Below are 8,159 nucleotides of genomic sequence, written 5' to 3' on the forward strand. Positions count from 1 at the left end.
AGCAGTTTCCCACATGGAAGAGAACATTGATCCTAAACTCATGTCTTCCCTGCTCTAATCTAAATGATACTGCTCCTGAAAGCATTTTCTGTTTAGCTGGCATCTAATCTGAGGAAGTTTCAACCAGACAATCATGGAGCAAACAACACCCTCTGAACACTGACAAAGGCCCAGGTTCCTATTTGTCTACCTTCCTAACACCCTAGAGGGGTCAGGATGAGAAAACTGCAGCGCTGACTGACCCATTGGACTGACTGTGTCTGAGAAGCCCAGAGACTTGGGGCTAACTCTGACCTCAAGACACATGTCCCCCACCTCTTAGCTTTGCTTAATTGGGTTACAGGAATTAGTCTCGAGAAACAGAGAAAAGACAAGAAACCACATTCTCCTCACTCCTAAGCCTCTAAAGAAGAGGTCAAGCGAGGTCACCCCTGCTTGACCTGGAGAGGATGGCCAAGCAAGGAGAATGGCTTCTTGGGGAATATGGTAAAGCAGGTCAATACAGGGCAGGCAGGAAAAGAGTGAAAGTCAGACCAGGGACAGTTGGAGGAGGATGCCCCAACGTGGTACCTGGCACACAGGAGGCACCTGCTAATTATTTACAGATTGCATGAATGAATTCCAGAGGTCAGGGGGCACTCATTTGAAAAGAAATGCAATAAAAATGACAGTGAGAAACCATCTTTCACCTAAGGGTTAGGCAAAGACGAAAAAGTTTGATAAGATTCTGTGTCCGTGAGGGTGTAGGAAACAGACCCCTGCACGCCCTGCTGATGCAGCCATAAATGGATAGCTTCTGTGCAAGGCAATTTAGCAATATTGATCAACATTACAAATGTGTGTAATTTGCAGGCAAATGATCTCACTTCAGGGAATTCATCGAGCAGATACGCAGATGTGCAAAGTGGCCTAGGTACAGTGTTTTTATTTGCAGACTTGCTCGCAATTGTACAAGATACAAAAGAAGACAAAAGAATATGAACTGGTAAAATAGAGTATGACTTATCCATTCAATTAAATATTATGAATTACGATATAGACTGATCTGTAAAACAAATTACCTCAAAACACTAGAGGAAGAAAAATAGTGTGTATAATATAGTACTATTTGCATGAACAAAAAAAAACAATATGTGCATGTTTGTATGCTACCATTTGTGTGTGGGGCGGAAATACATATTTGTTTATGTAAGCATAGACTATCTCTAGAATGAAACACTAGAAAGCTTTTTGGGCTTGCCCCTAGGTTGGCACTCTGGGCTGCTGGGGAGCAGGTACATTATATACTCATTTGTATCTTTAAATTTTTATACTATGTACAAGTAGTATTGACTAAGACTTTTTTTTTTAATATAAAGAAATTCAGAAAAAGAGAACCGTCGGGGAAGCCCACGGCTGTTTCCTGCAACCGGGCTCCAGGGGCAACGCGGTGCCTGTGCGCTGGTCTGCAGCACCCCCTGCTGTTCGTAAGCGCGCTCTGCACAACGTGTGTGCGGGCTGACCAGGCAGGAGATTCTTTGAGGGAACGCTGGGGCGGGCCTCTTTAAAGAAAGAGAGGAAAGAATAGCGGACGATGTTGGAGTCGTAGGCGACTTAGAAAGGACAGGATGTGCCCTGTGGCATCTGAAGTGTAACAGAAGGGGCAGCGAGAAAAAAGCAGTCCTGGATTTGAGTCCTGACTCTGCCCTCCTTGGCTGTGTGCCCTTGGACACATGACCCTTTTAATAAGTCTCAGTTCTTGCCCCATAAATTGGGCTAATAATGTCTACCCCTAGGGTTGTTGTGAAGATCAAATAGGGTACAGAATGTGAACAGTACTTTAGAATTGGAAAAGTGCTATAAAAATGCTAAGGAATTATTTTTAACTAGCCTCCTTCATTTTATGAGGTAATAAGAGGAAGAATAGGGCAGTGGTTAAGACAGGGACTCCACAGCCAGGGCTGTGGGAGTTTGAAGCCCAGCTCCACCACCCACTGGCTGGGGCCATCTAAGGTAAATTACTTAATTTGGAGACCTCCATTTTTTCATCTTGGAATTAGGGGTTATAATATTTCACAGGGTTGTTGTGAGGATTAAGTGAATAAATACACGTAAAGCATTTGGTGTAGTGTCTGGCACACATTAAGCGCTATGTAAACATCTGCTATTATTGATATCTTATATGCAATGCTTATGTACCTCATGTACATGCTTGATAAATGTTAGCAAGTTTCACCATTTTAGAGGTGAAAAGACTGAGTCTTGGAGAGAGATGTGACTTGCCCAAGCCGCCCAACTGAGTAGAGGGATTGTGACTTGCCCAAGCCACTTAATGAGTAGTAATAATTCTACCTCCTAATAATTCTAACTCCTAAGAACCCTAGGCACCTCCTGGACATAAGTGCTCTAGTGTAGAGGGCATTCCCAGAAGGGGGTGTAGTTCTTCATCCCTGAATTAAAGCTGGACTAGATGACGGATGGAGGAAGAGGGACCGTGAGGAAGAGAAGCTTTAGTGGAAGGAATATGTGGGGAACAGGGCTTGTGGAGCAACCAAGGGGTGTGCGATATCAGGGTCTATGAAAATGTAGCAAAGAAATGAGGCACAAATAGGTAACTGACTGGGAATTAGGGGTACGAGACACTGGAAGAACTTTAGGGGAGAAGATCAAAGATGGGGAATTTTCAGCCAAGTCCTGGGGGTGGGGTAAGAACTGAGAACATGATAATAATTATCATCCTCACTATGAATAAATATTTCTTGAGAAAGGCAATATGGTGTAGAGAAATAGCACTAACGAGTATGTATTGAGCATTTACTATGTGCCAGACTATAAATCAAACAGACAGAGAGTTAAAAGACTGCTATTTGCTGACTGGGTGCCCTTAGGCAGATTACTAAACCTTCTGAGCCTCTGTTTTCACAACAATCATAGTAATACTGACCTGGCAGGATTCTCATGAAAAATGAAGTTAGGCAATAATGAATGTGAAATGCAGTGACTGGTATCGCATGGGTACTCACGATTCTTAGCTGAATTTGAGTTGAGCATCTCTGTATAAGGTACTGAGCCAGGTGCTGTGAGAGATACAAGAAGCCTGAGATGGGAACCTTGTTGCCACAGGGCTTGGAATCTAGTTGGAGAAGCAGAACAGATGAATAAAAGATTTTAAAACAAAACAACATGAGTGTTGAAAATCACAGAGGTTAAATAACTTGCTAATGGTCATGCTTAGCAAATGGAAGAATCAAACCTCAAACCTAGAGCTCTGACCACAAAATCTACAAAAAGACTAAAGTTAAAAATATCAAACTAAGGAGATCTGTGTTTTACTCACACTTATTTGTTCACTTGACTAATATTTATTGAGTGTTTACTAAGTGCTAGGCATTGTGCCAAGTGCTGCCTGGGCTACTGTGAACAAAACAGACATGATCCCTACCCCAATGAGGCTTTAGAGCTTGGAAGACTGGGTGATTGTTAAATAAATCCACAACCAAATAAATGCTCTGAAGGAAACAAAAAGAGAGGGTGATGTGAGAGAGAATAACACAGGACCCGAGTAGTCTGAGGAGTCAACAAAGGCCTCTCTGAGGAAGTCATATGTAGGCTGAAGCCTGAAGAATGAGTAGGACTGCTGTGTGTATGAGGAAGACAAAGTCCTGAGCAAGGGGAGCGTTCCAGGTAAAAGAAAGAAAAAGCACAAAGGCCTTAAGAAAGAAACTAAAGAAGATCATGTGAAGGAGCCTTGTGATAATGGGAAAGTGCCAAGGTGAGGCTGGAGAAGTAGCCTAAAAACTTTGTATTTGATCCTAAGTTCAACGAGAAACCAATGAAAGGTTTTTAAGAAGTAACATGATCCAAGTGATATCTGAGAAAGGTCATTCTGGGATGCTGTATGGAACAGGATTGATGTGGAAGAGGTGGCGAATTGCAGTCATCCCTGAACGCTGATGATGACTTGGACTGGGGTGGAAGTATATCTTAAGAGTAGCAGTGTGAGGTCTTGGCGAGGCATTAGCTATGAGGAGAGTAAAGAGAGTTTTTGTCAAGGTTGGCTCGGAGGTCGGGAAATGCCATTTCTGAGATGGGAAAGACTGAAGGAGGAGCAGATTTGGAGCAGCAGGGCGTAGATCAGGAGTTAACAGCAATGTGGGCAAAGAGAAGGCTGTAATGTAAATTTACTTTGAGAACATTCGATCGTCTTATAATAGATAAGTTTGCAGTTTGTAAAACCAGAGTGAAACATTTTAAGAGGTTTTAAGTATAGGTAAATAACTAGTAAGCAAAATGTTTGTTAGACACGGGCAGAGGTCATAGGATATGTTAAATAGTTTGCAAGTACAGCATGTGCGTGTTAAGCATAGATAGGAAGGACCAAGAGATGCCTAATATTCACGAGGCACCTGGGTACCATAGTCATGGCACAAATGCATGAAAACTATAAAATATTCATGACATCCTGAACATGCATAAGACATACGAGGCACTAAATATACCAAAGGCACTAATATTCACGATACATTGAATATACACAAGCACTCAATATTCATGAGGTTTTAATTCAACTCTTTGGTGATATCTAGTCTGACCCCTGTGTACTATGCCCAAGATAAACAGATATACTCGTGGCTACTCAGCAGGCTAATTAGCAAGTTATAGGAATAGCCCAGCAAACTTGTTCCTACAATTGGCTCAGTGTACCGTCCATCTGTGGGTCCCCTTGCTTGAATGTCAACTCTGGTCCTTACAATATCATCAACAGAAAAGGCTGATGTAGCAGAGAGAGATACAAGACATATGAACATTGCATACCTCAATTCCATAGTGGGACCCTCCACCCTATTTGCACCCTACCTTAAGTTGGTGAAGTAGAGCCATCCTTTTCCCCTTGCTTCTTCCTGTGTGTTTGAAATTGATTTTATTAACAATGTGATTTGAACATTTTAACTTGATCTCTGATTCCTTCTGCTCTGCGACCTTGGGGATAGCTCACCTGGTCATGAACTTGGAGGCTACCATTGCAGCAAGAGGCTACCACAACAGAAGTCATAGGTATATTTTTTTGTGGTGGCTGGCAAGTTTAAAGTGGTGTTTTAGAAAGATTGTGTGGCATAGATTGAAGTAGGGGAGACAGAAGGTAGAACTAAGACAAGAGTCCTGGCTAGAAGCTCTGAGACCCTAAACCAGTGTGGGAGCACTTGAAATAAAAGGAAGGGTGATTTTAAGAAATATTATGAAGGAAACATCAGCAGGACTTGGTGACTTACTGGATTTAAGGGAGACCTCTGAGTAGAGTCAAAGATCATTCAGGGTTTCAAATGTGCATAGCTGAGGGAGTGATAGAACCACCGAATGAGATAAAGAGAAATGGAAGAAGAACTGGCTTGAAGGTAAAAACTGTTATTTTAGACTAGTTAGCTGCAGGTGCCCAGGGGACCATGGAGATATCTTAATTTGATTACTTCTGACGATGCCCTTGGCAATAATTGATCCTTCTCTCTATTCTCCATTCCTGTTTAGTCTCCAAGTCTTGTTGCTCTTTTTCATTAAAATATTTCATATCTGTCTCTTGCTGTCTCTTACATGTTTACTGCCATCTCTCCAGTTCAGGTTCTTTTCCTTGCATCTCAGGTTCTTACAGGAACCCTCTGACTGGTGCCCACTCACAGACATCTTGTCACTGAAGCTCTCTGGTTCTGCAAGGCAGGGAGGGTCATGGAGGGAGCAGTTTAATTAATTGTTCCAAATGTACAAAATGGCTTTTTATACCTTTGCTCCTCTTGATGCCATTGTGGATGACTAGGGAGAAGAATCATCCTGGTTCTGATTCCCTCCATGCCAAGTACTGGGTCTAGGAGAATTGGGAAGATGGAGGAGCTTTGTCGCAGAAAAGACAACTGGTCTGAAACTCTTCCTGTTGATGATTTGCTATCATGGAGGGGATACAGGCCATGAGAGATGGGCAATGTCCTGTAGTCACAGCCCAGTAAGGACACCAAGAGACTCTTGGGGGTGATAATGAAGGCAGAGCACCTGGAGTCCTGTAGTCACAGCCCAGTAAGGACTCTTGGGGGTGATAATGAAGGCAGAGCACCTGGCAAATGGTTGTCTCACCTACTGAAGGTGTCAGTTTAGAGCTTAGGCATCAGGAATGCAAGATGAAGGTGGGACAGGGAAGAGTCACCACAAAATGGAGTGAAAACAAGACTTGATGCTAAGAGGACTCAGTGTTAAGGGCAGGCAGGCAAAGCAGCTGAGGAAGCTGGGAGGACAAGAAGTCAGGGAGCAGGAATTCAGGCTGGAAAACTGGAAAAAAAAACAGAGAAGGCACCAGATAGAGAGGCGAACATTAATGCTCAGGAATTCAGGCCAAGAAGTCCCCATTACAGGCAGGAGCAGCAGAAATGCAGCCAAAAGCTTTTAGTTCAAGAAGTCTCAATATCCCAATTAGGATCAGACCTGCCTCAAGGTGTGGGTTCCTTATACCTTGACAATGATTTTCCTAATATTATCCTATCTTTTGCCTGGCCACAGATGTTTTCGAGGCTTACAGATATAACCATAAGAACATATTCCTAGTATTTATCCCTATGCTGGTCTGAGTCCAAGGATCATTTATTTGGTCATTCCTTTTGGAATGGAATCAGCCTGTGTACCTCCTAGGGTGAGGAGGCAGGGAGGAGGAGGGGGAAGCAACATTTGAGGTTATCCAAGTTCATGGGCTCACTGCGACATGTGCTAAATGATCAGTTCAGACTCCTTGTTATCAAAAGCTTGAGATCTGAGAAATGTCTCCACACAGGCAAGACCACTAGGGGCTTTAAAGGGGACTAATGAGGATTTTGTGGGAGCCAAGTCTTCGCTAACTTACCCATCAGCTATCTACCTATCTCTGCATTTCCTGAGAACAGAAGAGAAACAATGCAAACTGATCTATTTTGTAATATTTTCAAAGCATTCTTCAATTAGTTCATATTCATTTATTCTTTTATTGAATCATTAGATTGTAATAACCTGAGGACAGAGCCGATGTCCCTTTGGAGCAGCAGTTTTTAGACTTTTAAAAATCATAACCCATAGCAATAAACACATTTTACATATGACCCAGGTCACATATACTTACATAAATGTATAAGTAAAACAAAAAATTTCAAGACAATATTAATCCTTTCTATTAGCCATGCACTTTGATCTTTTCTATTTCATTCTGTTTTTGGATTTGTTTTGTTTTGTTTTGTTTTGTTTTAATGCTGGTTACATCTCACTAATTGATTTCACAACTCACTAATGAGTTGCAACTTGTGGTTTAAAAAAACCATTAATGAGCGTGTGAAAGGCATAAGAACTAAAAGCTGGGTCTGTCTACGGCCATGCCACCCTGAATAAGCCTGATCCCGTCTGATCTTGGAAGCTAAGCTAGGCCTGGTTAGTACTTGGATGGGAGACCACCTAGGAAGACCAGGTGCTGTAGGTGTAAAACATAAGGGATTGTAAACTGACAATGTCCTTGTAATCTGTAAAGTCAACCAAGGGTTGCCTCGCCTAAAAAAAATAAAATAAAAAATAAAAGCTGGATCTGAGCTCAGCCATTAGCTGTGTGACCTCAGGCAAGTGACTTTGTCTCTCAAGACCTCATTTTTCTATCTGGAAAACTGGACTTAATGATTACTAAACTTCCTTCCAGCATTAAGGTCTTTTTTTTTTCTTTTTCTTTTTTTAATTAGGAAAGATAACGAAGAGCAAAGATATGGAATTAGAGTCCAAGGCTAAGATCATCCATGTCCTTCTATTCCCAATGACTATGTATGGATGTAAAAGTTGGACAGCGAAGAAGACTGATAGGAAAAAAATTGATTCGCTTAAAATATGATGCTGGAGGAGAGCTCTATGATACTGTGGCCTACCAATAAGATGAACGAATGGGTCCTAAAGCAAATTAAGCCTGAGACATCACTGGAGGCAAAAATGATAAAACTGAAACTGTCTTAATTCAGGCACACCATGAAAAGGTGAGATTCTTTGGAAAAGACAATAATGCTGGGAAAAATAGAAGGCAGCAGGAAAAGAGGAAGAAAATATAAGATGAATTGACTCTATCAGAAAAGCCACAGGCATGTGTCTATAGAAGCTGAGGAGGGCTGTTGAGAACAGGACATTGTGAATATCACTCATTCACA

The 8,159-nt window shown here is 41.9% G+C and overlaps 1 pseudogene; it reads left to right on the plus strand.

Annotated features, from left to right (window-relative positions):
• The first annotated feature begins 7,342 nt into the window (after positions 1 to 7,342).
• Positions 7,343 to 7,456, plus strand: LOC112478460 (annotated as a pseudogene).
• Positions 7,457 to 8,159: the final 703 nt, after the last annotated feature.

Source organism: Pteropus alecto, unplaced genomic scaffold (assembly GCF_000325575.1).
Source record: "Pteropus alecto unplaced genomic scaffold, ASM32557v1 scaffold313, whole genome shotgun sequence".
NCBI classification, from domain to species: domain Eukaryota; kingdom Metazoa; phylum Chordata; class Mammalia; order Chiroptera; family Pteropodidae; genus Pteropus; species Pteropus alecto.